This window comes from Heterocephalus glaber, unplaced genomic scaffold (genome assembly GCF_053883595.1).
Source record: "Heterocephalus glaber isolate CG9 unplaced genomic scaffold, H.glaber_assembly_v1.0 deba00000281, whole genome shotgun sequence".
NCBI classification, from domain to species: Eukaryota; Metazoa; Chordata; class Mammalia; order Rodentia; family Bathyergidae; genus Heterocephalus; species Heterocephalus glaber.
In genome coordinates this window covers 19,177,563-19,199,777 of record NW_028258139.1, presented here as the reverse complement: position 1 = coordinate 19,199,777, position 22,215 = coordinate 19,177,563, and the positions used below count along the sequence as shown (strand labels likewise).

The 22,215-nt window shown below is 36.7% G+C and overlaps 1 long non-coding RNA gene across 4 annotated transcripts in view; it reads right to left on the bottom strand.

Annotated features, from left to right (window-relative positions):
* Positions 1-3,834: 3,834 nt before the first annotated feature.
* The window catches only part of LOC147830242 (uncharacterized), a 58,854-nt gene continuing 40,473 nt past the window's right edge, over positions 3,835-22,215 (bottom strand). For 2 of the 4 annotated variants that reach the window (XR_015441262.1, XR_015441267.1), the window contains exons 4-6: positions 19,894-21,510; positions 15,937-16,079; positions 3,835-13,215 (exon numbers count right to left, since the gene is read on the bottom strand). This is a non-coding gene — a long non-coding RNA (uncharacterized LOC147830242). The remainder of the gene's footprint in view (positions 13,216-15,936; positions 16,080-19,893; positions 21,511-22,215) is intronic. The other 2 variants (XR_015441265.1, XR_015441266.1) reach the window with 2 other exon arrangements.

Genomic DNA, 22,215 nt, shown 5'->3' with positions numbered 1-22,215 from the left:
ACTTAAAAAATTGTGTAAGTCAATTCCCTAAGGTAAATCTAACATTTCATATACACAATATTCACTATCCCTATTGATACAGTAGTATCTGAATCTATGAAAAGATATAGATATCTTTCTCTATCTTTTCTTATCTACTACTTTCTATCAATATTCATGTATCTCTATGCACTTAGAGATATCCTACATGGACAACTATATAGATACATGGGTAGGCCCTATCTATCTATCTATCTAATTCTCTGTATATGCACACATACATATTCATTGGTCTAACTATGTCCATTTCTCTATTTCTAAATCCATATTAACATCTCTGTCCATTTAGAAGAAATAAGGCATTTTAGTAATGAGTGTCTCTTTTTCATAATAAAGCATATTTTATATGATCTTGTAAGATATCTCCATCACAATGTGATTTTGCCAAAAATAATGTAAATTATGCAAGTCTCAAAAATATAATTTCCTCACACAATAAGCTATATAATTATAGTCTTTAAAATTAAATTCCATATTTCATCTATTATAAGTATTCTATGTCTTTAACTTCTCCTTTCAAATCAGCCTGATCATTCTAAACTTTCTTGTCCTTACATCTCTGGCTAGGCATTTTAGGAATTGATACCCATGATGCTATCTCTTTCCAGATTCTCTGTTGCCTAATTCCTAAACATGCATCCCAAATTTATGCTTCTATACCATGTCAATGTTTATGACTGCCCACTTCCATTAGTTATGTTGGTTCATGCTAAAAGTCTTCCTATTTATCTGACTCCTAGATTCATCTTAGTAGTAAATAGGTACCTTCTCTTCACTCTTAAACACTTTTGCTTTTCTCAGACAGAATGGAGGACCCTTTCCCTGAGCTAAAAGCACTATCTTGTGCTGCTAAGACTATAAGTCTTGAATGTTTGTGTTGCTCCCTGGCCACTGTATATCACACTATCCTTAAATATAGGGCATTATTTTTAATAGTTTGATCCGTCTACAACAAAGTGGCTTAATCAAAAGTTCCTTTAGGGCTCTTCTTTTAAAATGATTGGAAAATTATATTTTCTAGTTCCAGCCTCTACCCATTCTCCTCTCAAGCTTTTTGAAAGGATTTGCATAATATTTCTTGGGCAGCCTCATTCTAAGCCTTTCTGTTACTCTGTCATCATAGTGCACACCAGACGTCTGTTTGCCTCTATTCACTTAGACTTCTCCTATCCTGCAGACATGGTCTGTGCTTACTGCAGCCCCTATTGAGACTCTGACAAACATCTCTTACTGTACAGCAGGTGTCCTTGGGTACAGCCAGTGGCTACAGACAGGAGGGAAAAGTTAAGTATTCTTAACACTGATTTTTGGTTTTTTATAAAATGTTTCACAGGACAAGTGATAGGGGACATTCCCGAAGCCCCACTTCCGAAAAGCACTCCGTCTTTTTCCAGCCAGCCATTGACCTTACCATGCTATTGCTGTTCCACATTTGCAGTGACTCCTCTGCCAGGCCTGCATAATTGTGTGCATGCCTGTTCCTATGTGCTATTTCCATTAAACAGGGCAGCTATGTCAAAAAAAAATGTGTGAGCTGATTCAATTCTGATTGAATATCCAGCATCAGTTCTGAGACAGGGATTATTACAACTGTCAGTATTATCATAATAATCAAATAACAGAGGTGAGGTCCCTGATTCAACTGGCTCACTTGACATTTTGCTTGTGTCTGTCTTTTTAACATCATTTTGAGGGGATGATTCAGCTTGTCCTCCTACTGAGCTAATCCCTTCAAATCTACTAGGATTCTCCAGGGGTACAGAAACAAGGGACAAACTGGGGTTCATCTCCAGGGGCTGGCAGGGGGCAGTACATTCTTCATGATATAAACCAGGTATTTGGCTTTCTCTAGGGCTCCGTGTTCTCATTTTTGAAAACATAATCTCATTTAGGTCAGAAAATCAAATTTCTGTTGAAGCCTCTAGAGGGTAAATTTCATTGGTTTTTGTTCTCACAGATTTGTATGGAGCTCATTATTTTGGTTCCTCCTAGATTTTTCCCTAAAATTTCAGTGTGACTGCTGCTGGGAATTCTAGAACCCACATCTCTCAGAGACATTGAATAACAAAGTGAAGCCATGGGCAATAATGTTTATTTAAGGGAAATATGGGCTTGGGATCCTATCTACCATGTCTGACAGAATACAGATCTAGGAAATAAATACCAGGACCTTCTCTGGCAGGGAATGAGGAGGAGGCAGGCCCCCTGCTGACTTGCCCCTCTCCTGATAGACAACCAGCTTCCAATACCTCTTAGTACTTAGGGGCCAGGTCTTCTTATCTTCTTAAAGATTCTGCCTCAACTTCAGTTTCTTTCTCCTTTCTCTCTTTCTCTCTTTCTCTCGTTCTTTTTCTTTCTTTCTTTATTCTCTTCCTTCCTTCCTACCTGCCTTTCTTTCCCTTTCTTTTCTTTCTTTTCTTTTCTTTTCATTTCTTTTTTCTTTTCCTTTCTTTCTTTCTTTCTATCTTTCTTTCTTTCTTTCTTTCTTTCTTTCTCTTTCCTTCCTTCCTTCCTTCCTTCCTGTGATTGTTTTTGAGCAAAAGTATGCCTGTATGATTCACACCAGCCTGGAACTCACTGGCCTGGAACTCATGGTGATCCTCCTGCTTCAGCCTTCCAAGTGCTGGGATTACAGTTTGTATCACCATGCCCAGATTTTCTTTGCTTTTTTTTGTTACTGCTTGTTTGCTTGTTTTGTGAACTTCAGGTTTATCATGTCTTGTTCACTGAGTGAGGCTTAAGTGACCAAACTACTGAATTTGTGAGACCATATGAAATATCAACATAGATGCAGTCTTCATAATTACAAACATTGCATTTTACTATTCAATACATATATGTGTGTATTGAGTACTTCCTTGTGTACACTAATATTTGCATCATAGATCTGAGAAAGTGAATCTACTGAGAAAATTATTGCATCAGAAATTACAGCCTTTATTGGCAGTTGAAGACAAAAGATGGTCCAGAAATAGCAGACATTCCTTCCAGTGTGGAAATTAAAGGTTTGGTGGTAAATGGCCTATAAAGGCAGGTGATCACTATATTCTGAGGGCTCATATGTACAAGGTATGATGGAAATATATGGTAAATGTTAAAATATAAATAATTACAGTAAAAGGCACATTGCTATGAATTTCCTTCAAAATACTGCCACTCACTCTGAACACATTTATCCTTCTCATCAATATCTGCAGTAGCTTTGGAAATCAACCTTTGTGAATGTCTTTATGAGTTGTGATCAGAAATATGGTGAACGGCGATGCTGTGTGCCATCCAAAGGAAAGGAAGACTTACAAAGGTTTACCCTCATCCGTATTATTCATGGGCCCTGGCATTGTGTGACATCTGCATTTTTCTCCAGTAAAAGTTCATGAAAGGTAAACATTTTGAGTTGATTCAGGATATTTAGGCAGCCAGGATAGTGCAATTAAAGACAATCAGGATGGTGGGACTTCTAGAACTGCTTCAGAAAATGACAAGTATGATGGGATATGTTTATTCAAGATGAGGGAAATATTTTGAGGGGGATTAATGCATGTGTCAGTGCAGCAATAAATTGGTTTCTAAATTTAATTATTCACCTTATTTTTCCATCACACTTATGAGGAAGACTTGTGCTTTTAGCTTTGTAGACAGTGAGGAAACATTTTCATTTTATTTGTTAAAATAACAAAAAAGCATTTTAATGATATTATTTTAAATGTTCATTATTCTTTCCATAAATATTTATTTAACACCTACAGAATACTAGACATTCATTAAGATTGCAATATTTGCAAAGAACTCACAATAATTTAGCTTACATTTGGTGTGGCAGATAGAAGATGAATGAGGGAATAAATGAGTGGATGCAGTAGATATTGTGAGAAGAAAAATTAGAAAAACAATGAGGAATTGTGATATGCCTAGTTTGGCAGTTGGGTTCAGTACTCTAGAGTGTTCAAGATTTGCCTTGTTCCAAGGAAACAGTGTAAGCTCAGCTATTAAAGGCAGGAAAACTGCAGAGGAGGCTAGAAAGTTGAGGAGAAGACATGAGGGTAAGAAAGAGTGCAGGTGGTATGATGTGAGATTTTTGTAATTGGTTTTTGCTATGGTTTGCATGTTACTTCTTACACTTTTAAAGGCGTCTCCTTGATGATCCTATGTCCTAGAAGTTTTGTTTGCTTCTCTGTAAAATGGAGCTTCTGCACTTATGCACAGGATTGCAAGAATTAAATATAAATCACTTCATTTGAGGTTTGTGTCTTAGCTGTGGCTGCTATAACCAGAATGCCGTAGAGAGTTGTGCTTAACCACAGAAATTTATTTCTCACAGTTCTGGAGGCTAAGATGTCTATGATCCAGGGACACACAAACTCGGCTCCTGTTGAGGCAACTCTTCCTGGTTTATAGGCAGCCACTTCTTTGGCTGCCCTACGTAGCAGAGGGAGAGCTTATTCTCTGGTCTCTTCCTACGGGAATTATTAATCCCACAATCAGAGCTCCACCCACATGGACCTCTTGAAATCTAAATTCTTTTCAAAAACTTCCACATCTAAATCCTATCCTATTGGGTGCTAGTGCTTCAACATATAAGTTTTGGGGGGATACATACAGAGCAGCTTGGCAACAATGAGTTCTCATTATGACAAAATTAACTCATTCAAATGCTCTACTCAAAATTCTTTAATGGTTCCACACTTCATGCAGATCAAATGCCTCAGACCTCAGCATGTCCTACTGGGCACCAGCACGGAGGTCTCCAGTCAATTCTACAATGTTGTAGACCTTTGCCCTTGATCTTTCCTCAGGCAGAAATGCTCTTCCACAGACTCTGCTGGCAGAAATGCCTCTCTATCCCCTTTATGTCTTCCCAAGCTCCATCTCTCACTTACAATCACATGATCACACTAATTACCATTGTAAACAGCTCCAAAATTTTCCCTAAGGCTCCCCTAACCACAGAGTTGTCATAGCAGTTACTCATTCTAACATAGTATATAATCTACACATTTGTCATGCTCGGTGATAATTATTTGTACACCTCCCTGCTAGCAAATCCGTTCTGAAAGGAAAGGGTCTAAGTCTGGTAACCTGACATGCACTGAGCACTCACAGTGCCTGGTGTCATGATCATTTCAGATTGATTTGCCAACTAGATGGACACCATTGTGAATGGATGGCAAGCTGCTGTTGTTGGAACATGAGTATATTGGACTCCAGGTCAGGCAATATTTGGAGGAGATGAATGAGAATGCAGATGTCATCTAGGGGTCAGGAATAATGTTGCAAATGGGAAATTTAATATTATTTTAGAAAAGAAATATCTTCTTTCTGCTCCTGTGTCTCGAGCCATTTCAGCCACAGCAACTATTGTGATTCCAAATATAAACTCTATATTAAAAATAATCCATTCAGCTCAACATATTGAACTGGGCTTGTGGGAGGATAAAATGCAGTTGTCTAATTGGAGAATTGATATAGGAGGTAAATACTGCAGGAAAGACCCCCATTAGGCCCTGACTGACTGTGGTATTTCATTATGTTTTAATTACCCTGGGTGATTTGTGGTTGGAGACAGATACCATGCATCATGGGAGATTTAGCTAGTGTAATTTTCCCTAATGTGGAGAGCTTCAGCACAAGAGAGAAAAGCCAAGAAATGAGTGTTTTCTACGCCTGCAGCAGGCATAAGGACCTGACTTTAATGGAGGAGGAAGTGCAATGTGGAAAAAATGAATTTTCTATCAGGTGACCACACAGTCAGGCCAATATAAACCTAAGGAAGTGGGCTGATGCAAAATTGGAAGGAAGTTTAATGCAGTGTGTTTTGGAGAAAGGAAAGCAATAATAAAGAATTGGGATGGAGCATACATCTTTGGAGACAGAGGAACCAGCATCGGGTGACGACTCAGTCACATGTGCTAACAGTACACAGGCCTCATCTCATGAAGCCTCAGTTTTCCAGTCTCTATGCAGTGGCGTTTCAGTGTTTGGAAGCACAAATGACATAGTATATACAATATGTAGTAGCCAGGACAGATGTTAGAGTTTAATTCTTCTTTATAAGCAGAATGAGATAGTTGAACAATTTATCCTTCTAATCAATATTTAACATGCTGCATAGCTTTGGAAAACATCCTAATTTCCATTATCCAGAAAATATTCAGATCTCATGAGAAACTCAGTAATCTCTTCCTTTTCCAGGCTATGAAATTGAGGTGCAGAGAGCTATGAAGATTTGTCCAAGGTTAATATGCCACTGCCAGTTTGTTGTTGAAACTAATTTTCAACTTATTTGCAGTAAGTACTAAGAGCATATTAACTATTATTTGTTTTGTTTTGTTTTTTGGTACTGGGGATCAAACTCGGGTCCTTCTGTCTGCGAGGCAGGTGGCGGAACCACTGAGCTAAATCCCCGGCCCATATTAACTATTATTTGTATTAATATTAGTCAGAAAAATAGTATCTTCTAGTGAAAATATCTATTCTATAAATCAAGTCAAATATTAAACACAACACCAAACACACATACACACACACTACAGTGTCACAGAATCCTGGGAGATGGAGCAGCATAAAGCTCTCCAAAGTGAGAAGAGGACCAAACATCAATCACTATAGTTGGGAACAAAAGTTGCTCTTGTGTCTCTTACAGCTGATATGGGAAGATTTTTAAGAAAAATGCAACTTGAAGAGTGACAATTAAAACAGAAAGTCTGAAAAAACTGCTTTTTCAAATGAGTTCATTTGTCTGTCACATTTGTGGTGAATTTATCCTGGACTCAGGTTGAAAAAACATCATGTGACTTCTGTGGAGTTTCTATCTTGAACCAGAAGTTCTGTTGATATGAAATTAATTCTTGCTCATTAGGGTCGGATGAAGATACAGAGCAGGTACCAAGGTTTTGCAAGGCAATTTGGCAATACTGATCTTATCCAATAAAATTAATTTCTCAGATATTTATAGTAGTAAACAGATGGAATTCCTCCCTGCAATCTTAGGAAATACAATTGGTTAGCTTACTTTTTTTCTTTTATTAAATTTAAAAACAGACTTACAAAATTCAAATGTCACCATATGATAATGTACAGGCGTTAAAAATAAAAATCATACAGCATACATTTTATTTTTAAATGTATATTGATGAAATTTTAAGTTACTGTGTGGGTCATACAAATTCAACTACTGAAATCCACTCATGGGGCATAAAATAACTTTGGCAGAAGTTCATCATACAGTTGATTGTGGATATGATTTTTTTATATTAAACTTCTAAAAGGAACATGAATGCTGTTTACAAGAAAAATCTCACTATTTTTCTTAAAATAAATCATCTCTAAAGAAAATAAGGGAAAATAAGGACATACATTCCTTTTCCCTTCATGGAGATGAAGGGATTCTGTTTCACCACTTTAATGTTTTGCAAGTTGATGTTATCAACCCAAACCCCAACCCCACACGTCTCACTGAAGTTGTAACACTTGGCAACATTACAGCAGCAACATTCCTTTGCCCCTGTCTGATTTACACATGAAAAAAGAAACACGCTGTTCACATCTATCTCATTTTTAGTAATTATATTTTAAATTACAGTTATTTGTCAAAAACCCTTAAACTTGTATCTGTGGATCTATAAGTTCCAGGACCTGCCTTCTCTGGAAAGAGCTGATGTAATTAGAAAGGTTCCATTATCAATCATTCAACTAATGGCCTCTCTCTCTTTCATCAATTACTCTGAATATTTTAGACAACGATCAGGCCAACTCTTCCTCCTCTTGGGTACGATACTGTCTTTGTTACTAATAGAATTTTAAATCTTCCTTGGAAAGAAGTTTCCTGGAGAGATTTTTTTGCAACTGCCAATTAAGTAGAGGGTTACTGTTACACTCTCAGTGAAATTAGCAATAGATCATAACAAATGTTGCTAAAAGTAGCCCATTTGGGACAAAGCAATTTTCTGGGTCTGTGGTTGGGTTGTATTCCTCAGTTTAGGACAAGTAGATTCCCCAATATTACTAATGCTAACCTGGTCTGTTCCTTTCCTTCCTTGCCGTAGCAGGTGAGCACTATAGACAATAGAGCGATTAGCCTGATGTGGATGTTTTTCTATTTATTTGTTTCTTTTCTTACAAGTAAAAAAATGGCACTTTTGAATATTCCTATCTAGCCTCCTGTCTGATCTCCAAGGATTTTCCCCAGCGATGATTGTGGGGGAGAATTCCAGGCTGCTATGCACATTTTCCTGTCTATCTCCGCATCATATTTCACTTTCTTAGGTGGTACTGGCTGTAAATGTGGTTTTCTCTTAAAGGATTATCTAAGAATATTTGAAGTTAGACAAGTGTCTGGATTTTCTTTGCTGAGATTATCTTAGTTTGTCTTACGCATTTTAAATTTATGGAAACTTACATACTCTGTTTTAAATCAAATTAAATCTGAGCCCTTATGGATTCTGTGCTCTGTCTTCCACAGTGCACTGTAGTTAAGTCCTCAGACCTCCTAGTTCTGGCCTAAGCCCTTTGACAATGTCTTTGGAGGCCACTGGAACTCCTGTCAAAGGTGCCTTGGAACTGTCCCTTAAGTGCAACAGGCAAGCTGAGCACACATCTCTGCACTCCTCAGTCTGTACTCTGCCACTACTGTCCTCACTCCACCAACCTCTCTTCTCTCCCTTCTGGGGCAGCACTGCTCAAGGAGGCTGCATGCTTCCCTTTGGATGGACTGTCATTCACAGACACTGGCTGCTGTGCTGATGTGATTGTTCCTAAGAACATCCTGGATAAAAGCTTTTTTCAGAGAGAGAGACCTTGTATTTAACTTGGTACCACCTGAATTGGGCTAAAAGATCTACATCTGGCAAAGAAAATGAGAGCCAAATACTTGAGGTGAGTTGTCAGACATCTTAGAAGGTTTCAGTGAGACCTGGAAATACGGTTGAGGCACACCTTTGTCTCTTTCTACATCTACTGCACAGGCTGATCATACATCATGATTTGTGCAGGGGTGAAGGATTTTTCCAGCACAGGGTACTTACCCTGCTAACCAGGAGCAGCCCTGTTGACCAGAGAGAGTTAGAGCATCCTACTACTTATTACACCTGTCATCCTTGTGTTCTGGGGCCCTCAGGAGTGTCACAGGGCTGTATGATCCTGGAGGTATACTAAAGCTTAAAAAAGCATTCTTATTCACATTTTACCCATTAGTTCTGTTTTTGAGCCATTATTTCTACTCTTCCCTCACTTTATTCTAACTTCCTTCATTTTGATCTAATGTGACATATATTTTCCCTTACCAGGTGCCCAGCGTAAGGCCCAGGTATTTCTTAATGAAAAGTCTTTAAGGACCTTCTTTCTCACTCCACTCTCCCTTTTCATGCAACTTTAAAATATATTTGGGGATCATGGAAGTTGAAGCTTTTTAGCTATGGGTCCAAATTCTGCTCCGTCCCTTCTGAGAAGTCTTTCCTTGAGTAAGTCATCCAAACTCCAATGTTTGATATTCTTCAGATGCAGTTTTCCATATTCCATCCATCTCATTCAATTACTTTGAATTTAATTTTTAGGGTTTCAGCTAAAATTAATTATAAACTTTAATTCGGTATGAATATTCTTATGAGTAATATGGAATAATGTTTTATACTGTGAGATGAAGATGGCCTTTATCTTAATTCTGACAAGGTGACCCAGGAGATTCTTCAGAGCAAGTGACCTGCTCCATTCCCTACCATTGTGAAGTTGCTACAGTGTTTAGAAAGAAAAAAATTCTTTTCTGATTGGTTCAGATGCATGAAAACTGTTACTTAGCTCACACCGAGAGCATGTATATGTTTTTTAGCTAAAGCCATTCTCTGCCAGTAGCACTTAATCCTCCCAGAAAAGCTCTAGGATATCATATTTGAAAAAAAAATAAGTAGAGTAGGAAGATAATTTCTTCCAAAAAATCTTTCATAAAAACTACCTTTCTATAGCGATGGCCTGAAGAGGAAAAAGATCAGAAAACAATACAAAGTTTTGAACTTTACCCTGAATAAGAAAAAATCAGAAGTAACACAATTAATATGTACTAAAAAAGGAGCCTTGAAGCCCCTTTAACCAGTCTTCTATGCCTTTACGTATGTACTACTTACCAACAGTCTCACTGTGTAGTCCAGATCCATACTTCCTAGATAGAAAAGGTTCATCCACTGGAAATCTTCATTCTTTCTTCATGGGCAGGGTCATGATCTGATCCTAGGGCCACATACAGTCCTCTTACTTTTCTCCATGTTGCCACATATAAGGTGGAAAAATATATAAACTGGAATCCATGCTGCACTTTTTCCATCACTCCCTCCCATGACATACCTGGTTATATTTGAAGTGCAGCTACAGCAGCAATAGGCAAAAAAGCTTAGGTCTGTAAAGTAAATGAACCATGATCCAAAAGCCAACTCACACTAGTGCCCCCATTCTAAGATTGATTCAGCTAGTGTGTGTAAAAATGACCCTTTGATTCTCATTAGGCTATTACTCATTTATATTTAGAACCTTTGGAAAATCTAGGGCAAAGAGAGGTGAGAAACAAGTCACTGATAGACAGCCTGGGTCTCCCGCAGCCTGTGCCTGCATCTTCACACCAGCTCCTGTCTCCAGGACTGGTGTCTGTTCACTTTCTGTGATATCTTCATCTTCTATTGGCCTTTAGGTCAGTATTTCTTCCACCTACAATTCTCTGTTCCTGCTTTTTCCATGATGAGCCCCTTCTGTTCTTTCGGCTTCAGACTAAATATCACAAGTTGGCAGAAGACTTCACGGATTTATACAAACCTTGTGATTTTTTTTCTACCCTTCATTCCTTACACCATCCAGTTGTGTTATGGAATTCATCAATTTTATAATGCAAAAATCCAGTTTGCTTATTTATTTATGGTCAGTACTTCAAGGAAATTATGAAGGCAAGGCATTATCTAGTTCTTCATCATTTCCTACAATCTGGCTTTGGTAATACGTAACAATTTTTAGAGATTCTTAATATTGAAGATATAGGGTTGTTTTGTGGTAGATAACAATATTTAGAGTTATATAGTTATTTACTCATTTATGATAATAAAACCCATCATATATATGAAATTATCCTTTTGTAAAGGAAACTGCATGGGGGAGGTTTTATAACTTCGTTATGGTCACATTAATAAATAGTAGGGTGAAGATTCAAATCCAGACAGGCAGAGTCCAGAAACAATGTTTGAACCACCAAGCTATGCTGCATTTCTGAACTATTTTTGAATAAGTGAATTAATAAATAAAGGTATGAACAGACTATGACTTGTAGACCATAATATAACGTATCAGAAAAGATCCCACTTTATCTTAGATTGTGTGCTACTTGCTTATTGGTTGTTGCTTCCCAACCACTGCTAAGTAATGTGAAAGATCACTGGCAAAAATGGCCATAGTTTTTCCCAGCTTGGGTCCAACCCTCTGTTTAATGTGACTTTGTAGCTCTTACCATTAAGAGGAAGGACCCTCATTCTTTGGATCTATACCAGTCATGTGACCTCTCTGACCAATGTAGTAAAAGAGTTGCCACACTAGTTCTAAGCCTGAGTCTTACTACCATGAGAAAGGAATCTTTCTATGCCCTGAATTCAAAGACATGTTTCAGCCAGATTGGGGTGGAGAGGTGTTCTCAAAGTTCCACCTTTCTCATATTTTAATTATTTGGCCTGTCTACTGATCAGGCCCGTCCTGAAGCTCTCTGGGAGTGCCACCCTAATTTTTTCTTTGGTATAGACACATCTATAATAAAAGCACTTAATGCAAGAAAAGACACACCCATTATTTAGGAAGCCCCTCAGATTTTAGGAATTTTGTGCATCAACCAAATATTGGTAAGAAAAGATACCCTTACCTTTATCACATAGGATATTGCAAGGGGCTTTTTAATAACTGTCTCAGGAACCAGCGTATTTACACACAGACACACACACACACACACACACACACACACACACACACACATCATGTAGCTCCATGTACAGCACCTGGAACATGTCCTGCTGGACATAGCATGGCTTCCCCTATATGAGAAACCCAAGGTATAAATATTTTAAAGAGAAAATGAAAGATGATAGAAAATAGGGAAATATCCTTTGTGGACATGGGAAGAGGATGTGTGGAAGTGTGTAGATGAGGAGGAAAGGGGCAGGGGGAATAAAAAGGATCAATATTACCAGTATCTCAAGATGAATATCATTACAGATTACAAATATATATTGAGAAAAAATTAAAAAAGAATTTGACAACTCCTGGAGATGGACTAAATGTGTTTTGAATAATTTGATGTGCGTAAGCTTTATGGGGATCAGGAGCAGAATATTATGGTTGAGATCTAAATGTCTCCTCAAAGTCTTATTTGTGTAGAAGTATGACTTTTGGAAGAGGATCAGATCATGGAGATGGTATTATCATGAGTGGATTAATCCATTGATGAGTTCCTGTGCTATTAGGAGGTGGGGATTTGTTGAAGTAGAAGAGTCATTGGGTTGTGTCTTCAGAGGTACTCTTTCTCCTACCCTTCCTCTGTTTTTTTGTTTATTTGTTTTGTTTCTGGCCACCCACATTCCTCCACTACACCTCTCAACCATGTTGTCTCTGTCTTGGAGACATGGGACTGAACCATAGACTGAAACCTCTGAAACTGCAAGCCAAAAATAAAACTTTTCTCTTTTAAATTGCATGTCGGGTAATTTTTCCAAGCAATGGGAAAGCGAACAAATTCATTCTTTTTTTAAAGTATCTAACCTTTTATCCTTTTTAAAATTATTAATTTTTGAAGTACAGAATGATTAGATTCATCATAAGAGGTTGGTACATGTACATACAAAACATCTTAATTCTTTTTATTTTACTATCCGAACCTCTCCCTCCCCCCTTTCTACATATCTTGGTCTTTTACCTCTTTCAAATTCTTAAATAAAGCTATTCAGAAAATAGATAAAAGAAATTACCTCAGAGAGTGGAAATAATTGCATGTTAGATGCTTTAGCCCAATAACTTGTTCCATTAATGCCATCTGGACAACAGACCATACAATGATATAAAAATTCTTTTCCTTCTATTGTCAAACAGGGGTTATTCTTGGTTCTCCTCTACTACTATTCATTAGATATTGTGAAGTCATTCAATGTGCATATTTCTGAGATCATAAACCTTGAATTTAATAAAGACATTAGGTTGTTAGCTAGAAGGAGAGATAAGCTATGTTTTAGTTTTAACTTGTGATTCTTGTACTCTGTTAAATAGTCATTTAAGAAATTATGTAATTAAAAAAGGGTATATGTTTATGCTGGGATTTATAGATCATCTATAGTAATTGGTTCTGGTTTTTTCATGACCAACAACTCCTTATTCAATTTATTCAAATATAGTCCTCCTATATTGTTTGGAATTTCTGGTCTCTTCAAGCAGTTATAAAATGGAATATCCTATTTTTGCCTCTCTAGAGGTAAGAAAGAAAATGATATAAATTAATCCAAGAGAGAGAAAGCCATTGAATTGTACCCAGGGACTAGGAAAAGATGCAGACATATTACACTTCCTTTGGAGAGATTGCCACATTTAATGTGAGTACTTCTCCCTTTATGTGAACACATGATAGACAATTCTGGAGCTCTGAGCCATGCTAGACTCGGAAATACAACAGCTGAGAAATGGAGAAAGTCCAATTGTTTAAGCATCTGATGGCATGTCTGCTGGAAGTCACCCTCATCTAATTTGACTTTATAGTTAGGTGACCCAGTAAGTTATTCCTTTCATTTACTCACTTCTGAGATTTTTTTATTTTGAAGTATTAAAAGACTCCAGATTAATGCAAGTCTTTCGTGAAAACGGTGTTTTATGTTATTGGATTGTTAGCTATGTGTGAACATCTTCACATGAATCTAATTCTAAAAACAATCACATGAAGTAGAGGTAGCTATTTCTAAATTACTATAAATAAAGACAGTAGTCTCATAGTAGAATATAACCTGGTTTAGGCCTACAGTCAGGAGACAATGAAATAAGAGGTTTGAGCCCTAGACATCTCTTTCTAAAGCTTTCAGTGAACTACAAAATATAAAATTATAAGAATTTAAAATGCCTTGTAACCATGTTGCATCATTGTGGTGGTGCTATTTTGCCTGTACAGACTCTTCTAGTACTTAAACTACTGCACATGGGGTAACAATGCATTGTGTACTCCACAATACACTGGGGAAGAAGGAACTGTCTGCCTTTCTCTGACAGCACAGTCTGAGGACTATAGCTGAACAGGGATATGCTAACATCTGAAACCTACATTAGACTCCAAAAGCTTCAGAGTTCATCTGCATTTCTACAGGATTCTGAAAGTGAAGGTACATCTAATGTTTGTTGCTATTTCTTTTCTCTCTGGCTGTTTTTACTAAGTTTCTATGGAGACTTTTAGGGAAGTGCTATACTACTGTGTGTTGGATTTGTGAAATGTGTGATAGTAGGAAGATGAGAGTTATTTCAAGGTTAGTAACTAAACAAATATTCTCTAAGCATGTACTTTATACATGATAAAATGGAAAGAATGGGTATACATAAATGTAAAATAAACATGATATCCATCTGTTTTCTTGGAAAATTTATGACATTGTTTGAGAAATAAAGCTAATTTGAAATAATGCCATGGATTTAGAAAGCAGCCAGCTCTTGATGAGAATACGTTTTGCCTATTTTTTGAGCTGTACTGAGCTAATTTGTAGTTGTTTGACATTTTCCCCATAAATCCATAAGAATGAAAGAAGTTCTTAAACTATCTGGAATCGTACATGGATGACCAAGCTTAGATGTGACTACCCCAAAGACACTGGGGATGAATTGCAGAGTTCTGAAATGTGCTTCAGAGTTCCTGAGTCAAAAGTTTCTGAGGTGGAGACTGGGAATCTCTACGTTTAAAAGGCAAACTCAAGAAGGGTAATAGTTGGGTCAAATGGAACCTCTAATTTATTTTTTTGAGAACTCTCCACACTGATTTCCACACTAGTTTCACCAGTCTACATTCCCACCAATGGTAGAGAAGGGTTACTTTTCCCCACAGTCCTCCCATTTGTTATTGGCTGATTTTTTTTTTTTTATAGCAGCCATTCTTTCTGCAGTGAGATGGAATCTCAATGTTGTTTTAAGGGTATCTTCCCTAACGAATTAACAGTATCATACCACAGCAATATATGCACACCTATGTTTATAGCAGCACAGTTTGTGATAGCTAAATCTTGGTAACAGCCCAAAAGCCCATCAACTGATGAATGGATAAAGAAGCTGTGGGGGGTTTTTTCAGCCATAAAGATCTATAAATTTGAGACATTTATACCTAAATGGATGCACCCTGAGACCATACTCTTATGTGAAATAAATCATACACACATGTGTAAATACAGCACTTTTTTTCTGGTATAAGAAACTGAAAATGTAAATGAGGACCAAAATGTATAATAGATATTGTGAAATAGGAAGAAAATGTTCAAATGGAAGGGGAAATAGGGAGGAAAGTGGGGGAAGGGAAGGAAGGGAAAGGAAACAAATGAAAACAAAGTTTTGGAAATAAGGAGAGGAAGAGGGTTGAAGGGAGGCTAGAGGAATGGGAAAAAATGAGAATGAAGATATATCATGTACATGTTCAAATTTCCTATGGTGAATATTATCATTATATAAACCTAAAATGTACCAATAAACTTAATTAATTTTTAAAAAGAGATAAATTATTCAAATAAGTAAATAGATAAAAGGCATACTCAGAGAGATTTCTGTTTCAAGCAAGGTGGGAAACATGTACTTTTCCTGTTTCTTTTTCTTAGTATAACTGAAAATCCCAATCACATCCTATTGAGACATCGTTATGAGGTAACAAATGCTCTGACTTACACAGCAGGAAGTGGAAAAGCAAATAGGCCTAGCTGGGTCCCTCCATCCAAGCTGTAGTGGGATCTCTACAGGTGAATCCTTCCTGGCTTCTAAGAGCTCCACTCAGTAGGTAACACTGTCACGTTGGAGATTAAGTTTCAGCACTAATCTCAAAAGAGAAAAAAGTATTCAAATGATGGCATGAAGGAAATCAAATTTATAAATAGACAATTGCCCCTAAAGTTAACCTTCAGACTCATAGCTCTATTAGAGAATTGTATCAAATATTTCTGAAAAATTAACATGAATTTTAGAAAATTTCTGCCAGATATTAAAATATAACACCTTCCAATTCTTTTTATCATGCTGTTATTCAGCAATAACAAAACCAACTGAATATAAGACATAAATTAGAGACTAAAATCCCTCATATACATAGCCACAAAATTCCTTAATATAACAGTCAAAATATCAACTTCAAACATCTGTAATAATATAATAGCAAATATAATACAATTAAGCAATATATAGAAAATTATTTTACAGTACAGACAACTTGAATTTATTCCAGGGATGTCAACTAATCTGAATATTCGAAAGTCAATCTCTGTCATCCAGCATATTAAGAGGCTAAGGGAAAGAATCACATGGTCATGGCAATTGATACAGAAAAAACATATGACATTATTCAGAACACATTAATGGTTTTAAAAACTGTTAAAGAAAAGTAGGAATAGAGGTGACTTTCCTCCAAAGTCTCCACCTCACCCCAGAAAGAATGGCTGCAATCAAGAAATCAACCAAGGACAAATGCTGGCTGGACGGGGTGTGGGGAGAAAGGAGCCCTTCTCCATTGTTGGTAGGAGTGCAGACTGGTGGAACCACTGTGGAAATCAGTATGGAGATACCTCAAAGAACTGGGGCTAGAGGTCCCATTTGACTCAGCTGTTCCCCTGCTGGGTATCTTCCCTAAAGAATTAAAAGAATCATATCACAGTGATATATGTGTACCCATGTTTATAGCGGCACAGTTTGTAATAGCTAAAGCTTAGAAGCAGCCCAAGTGCCCATCAACTGGAAAATGGATAAAGAAAATGTGTTTTGTTTTGTTTTTTTATAAAATGGAGTACTATTCAGCCATAAAGAACTAGAAACTACAGACATTTATAGTTAAATGGATGCATACTGAGGACATACTCTTAAGTGCAATAAGTAGGACACACGTGTAAATACTGAATAGTTTCTCTAGTGTGAGAAACTGAAAGTGTAAATAAGGATTAAAATGATTAAAATGAATAATTGATAATTTGAAATAGGAAAAGGTCCAAAGGTGTAGGGGAAGTGGGAGGAGATGGGGAAAGGAAAGGAGGGAAAGGAAAAATTATGAGAAAAGAAAAAAAATGGAAACAAAGTTTATGTAAATAGGAAAGGGTGGAGGGAGTGAAGGGCACACAGGTAATGAAGGAAAAAATAAGAACCAAGATTCATCATGTACAGGTCCAAGCACCCAATGATAAATGTAAATGTATTCTATACCTAAAATGTACCAATAACAGAATTTAAAAGGAAAAAAAAAGAAATAGAGAGGACTTGATCAACTTGTTAACAGTAACCTACAAAAAATACACTTTACATTATACTTAATAAAAGAATTAGTGTTTTATCTTTAATATCAGAATAACATACTTACTAATAACTGCTCCCAATACCCTTAGTCAACAGTACTTTAAGTTTATCATGCAAAAAAGGAACTTAAAGAAATAGATAAACCTCACTAAAAACTTTGTCCACATGATATTTTAGCAGCTTCATTTGTACTAGCCCCAAAGTGAAATAACACAAAGGACAGTATAATGGGTGAATGATTTAACAAGCACTGATACATGCATAAAATAGAATACTATTCATTAATACAAAGAAATAAATTTCTAATACACATAACAACCTCTATGAATCTCCAGAGAATTATACTGAATGAAAAAGTCAATTTCAAAACCTTATAAACTATATAATCTTTATAGAACATTCTTCAATTGACAAAATTGCAGAAATGGACAACAGATTAATAGCTGATAAGAATCAAAGATGAGATTGGAGGAAAATAGGTGTGGCCATAACATGACAGATCTTTGTGATGATGTATAACTGTCAATAGCCATTTGCGATATTACAGTATATTTTTACAAGATGTAACTACCTAGAGGAAACTGAGACCTCTCTGTGTTATTTCCTGTAAATGATTTTGAATTGGAAATTATATAGCATTTTTACAAAGTAACTTTTTAAATGCATGCTCTGTTGTTTCTCATTGCAGAGACTTCTAAATCATGTGTGGAGGTGTAAATGGAATGTCCTGTTTTAAAGGTCCAGTCGCATGCGTGGGGTAGACAGAGGGTGCTTAAAATTAAAGTACACTGAAGGACCTGGCCTAAAGTATGTTCAAGTAGAAGCCTTGTATACTAAGTAGCCATGGAATGAACATAAATCATCAAACTTCTTTGTGAATTACACACATAGAATTAAAATAATGATGAGGATTATGGGTGAAAATCTCTCAATTTTATCTTGCATTTGCAATAAATTTTCTGAGAATCAAATTCTCAGTTCATCCACTGACTTATACATTCATTTATTTAATATAAAGTGTTATTTTATCTATGAACAATTGTATGGTGGGAAAAGGAAATAAATGATACAGATTCAAGAGCTTATATTTTTAGATTCAGATTTCATTCACCACTCAAAGAAGTGTAGTGGGAGTAAGAGCTAAAAAGGTGAAGAAAAACCTTTCTGAAGCTTGAGAATCAAATACTGGAAATAATAGAATTTTCTTTTCTGATAGATAAATGACAATGGAAACAGTTTAACATAAGTATTTTGTTTACCTATTTTTATGCAACTTACAGCCTTAAAACCGATTTATATAGAAGAACAATTTTATTATCTCTCATACTTTCTCTTGATTAGAAATTCAAAGTACAGCAAGTTTTGGTTATAGCTAACCCACAACATCTAGAATTTAGTAGGGAAAGGCTCAAAAGCTAGTGACTTGAATGATTTCAAGGTATCTTTACTGTCTTAGTTACTTTTCTCTCATTGCTGAGATAAAATAGCCAACACCCAAAGTTAAAGGAGGAAAGATTTATTTAGTTCACAGTTTGTGGAGATTTCAGTCCATAATTGGCTGGCTCGAAGGCAGGGTGACATTGCAGAGGAGAAACAGCTCATGGCAGGCAGAAGGCAGCAAAGCAACAAAAGAATCACAGCTTTTTCCATCCCTTATATCTTATCCAGTCTACATAAGGAGGGTTTCACTCAAACTTTTAATCCTAGAGCCCTTGATCCTAGCACTGCATCATGAATCAATTCTAGCATCATATACTCCAGATCCAGCCACCTCTGAAAGGCCTCCCCTATGACTGGAGGAGGCTTTGGGGGGGACATCTAGACACAAGCCATAGCAATTACTCCCATACCTAGTGGTTGATTCCAAGGTTAGCCCAGCTATTAGCTAGGACTATGGTTAGAAAATGTAGTTTTTATATACAATAGAATACTACTCTGTCATAAAGAAGGCTAAATGAGACATTTTTAGGTAAATGGATGCACATTGAGAGGATGCATGTTGAAATATCACATTGTTTCTCTTGTGTGAGAAATTGAAAAGGACAAAATGGATAATAGATATTGGGAAGCAGGAAGAGAGTGCTCAACTAGGAAAAAGAACAAGGGAGGGAGAGGGAAAGGAGAAAGGATAAAAGGAGTATAGAAGGAAAAGAATGGAAAGAAATCTTGTAAATAAGGAGGGGAAGATAGGTTGAAATGGGGGGGGTGAGAAAAAAAAGAAAAACCAAGATATATTACCTACACATAAAATTTCCCTATGATGCATATGATCCTTATGTATATTAAAAGTACACTGATCAAATTAAATTTTGAAAAATATATAAAAAGAAAAAAAAAGATATCCTTACTCACATGGCTGGTGGTTGATTCCAGGGTCAGCTCAGCTGTCAGGTGGGACTATGGTCAGGGTCTCCTTGTGGTCTCCCTACCTGGGCTGGTTTGAGCTTCCTCACAGCCTAGAAACTAGGTTCTTACAAGGTATGTTCACTGAGGTCTTGGCAGGAGAAACAGAACAAAGTCATTTCTATATTCACTGACAAATCAGTGCAGAGCCCCAATACAAGAGAACTATCACCCACCTGTTACAGAGTATTGTCAGCGAATTGTGAAAGCATGCTTTTAAATGGCACAGTCATTCTTCTAGGTACAGATTATGCCTTCCTTTTAAATGTAAAATAAATCTTTATCCCAAGATCCTTAATAGTCCCATACAATTTTAAGTTTAGACTGAAGCTCATGCTAGGATCTCATTGTACAATTCATGTTCAGGCAGAGATGACATTCCATAGTGCTATTGCCAAAAGATTTTAGATCTATGTTTACAACTACCACAAGAAGCACATTGAGATGAAACAAGGTCATGTTTCATGATGAGAAAATTCATGTGGAGTTGAAATAATTTGACATAGGTGCATCATTTTCTACAGGAATTCCATTTCATTTCCTTCACTATAACTAAGAAATTAAGCTCAAGAAGGTACTAATGAGAGTGACAGCCATGACTGGTCTTGGGCCTACAGAGATGACTTAGCCATGATGCTTCACTCAAGTACTATACAATGAAGCAGAGAAGATAAAAAAGAAGACACATCCCAACAGTGATTACTAAAATAGCTTTGTGCTATCAGAATATTGCTGTTGTATTTGATACAATATTTATTGAAACCAGGATTCATGAGAAATGGAAAGCCTTGCATCTGTTTTGGGTTAAAGCTGTTATTTTTAATTAAGTTGCACAAAGAGATTATTTAGGAATTAAGGGAGCTATTAAATCTTTATTGATATCTCTGAAAATTAACATTTCAAATCTCTAAGAATAGAGTTTATGAATGGCACAGAAATAATATTTTGGTTGAACGAATGGTCCAGGAGCCATGGAATTCCTTAGTGATATCCTCATCATCAGAGTTTAAGTAAGTTACGTATCATAAGGTTACACACCAGGTTACCTGGATTCAGGTGAAGCGTGACCCCATTTCAGTTCACACTATAGTTTGCTCTGCAGATCTTGCCCTTAGCATAGGTAATAACTTCTTTAGACTTGTGCTCAGGTCCCTTTGCTCAGAGATTTCTCTGATGACTCTAACATGATAGTCACCATTCTATCCCAATATGATGATATTGAAAATAGAAAGATGTAATTATCATGATAATAAGCATAGTTGTATTATTGTGGGGTATTAGACCAGGTCCAATGTAGAAAGAGTCGAAAGACATAAAAGAAATTATAAAATATCACTTTAGGATAAAAAATGAAATGTAATGAATTCCTATCTGTGGTCCAGCACAGGAAGCTGTTGGTGATCTTTCTGAACAAATATTTAAAATCTTCTTGGGAGCCAGTGACTGCATGAGAATTACATCTGCACAGAGTTATCCTAAGCAAGTGCCAGCATCTTGTCCTATTCAGATGCAAATAGGAAGAGAGGAGAATAAAATTCAAACTTCATCCAAGTGTAACAGTAAGATCTGAGGAAAAGAAGAAGACATTTGGTTAAAGAATGTGGCACCTGGACTGTTCATGTGTCAAGTCTAAATAAACCTACCCTACATCCCTAGAGACTAACAGTCTCTTATGTTGAGTCCTATGACATGGAGGATCCTCTATACATATCCCAGACAGCAGTCGTCAACATCTGCTGTGCTAATGGGATCATTAATAACATCCCTTTATTCCTTAATGTTCCAGTTTGAATGGTAAATGTCACAGTCCCCCCACTGAGCATGATCTCTTGTAGCATCCCCTAAGAAATGGGTGGAGACACTACTGCTGTCTTTTCTCAAAGGAAGTACAAGACCCTTAAGAACAGAAATCATACTCAATCCGTCTTTGATTTTCTCTAATAAAGTTACTCTTCTAATATTAAATATTATCTTATTGACTAAATTTAGGAAACTGGCTCGGGATCCACTTGGCCATAAGGCCTGATGAGTGTCACTCTCATTCATGGACACAGAGTACTTGTTATAGTGCAGTGCCCAACATGGATCATGACTCTTTGGTGAATGAACTTCCCTTCTCACTTTTTGAGAGTACAATTAGGTGTCAGAATGTGAATGGCTGTACTACATGTAACGGTTTGATCGGGTAGCAAATGTGCTTCTTCAGACCAGAGAATTCTCAGCCAGCAGTAACAAGCTGTCTTTAAGGAAGGACATCATCTCCCTGAGAAA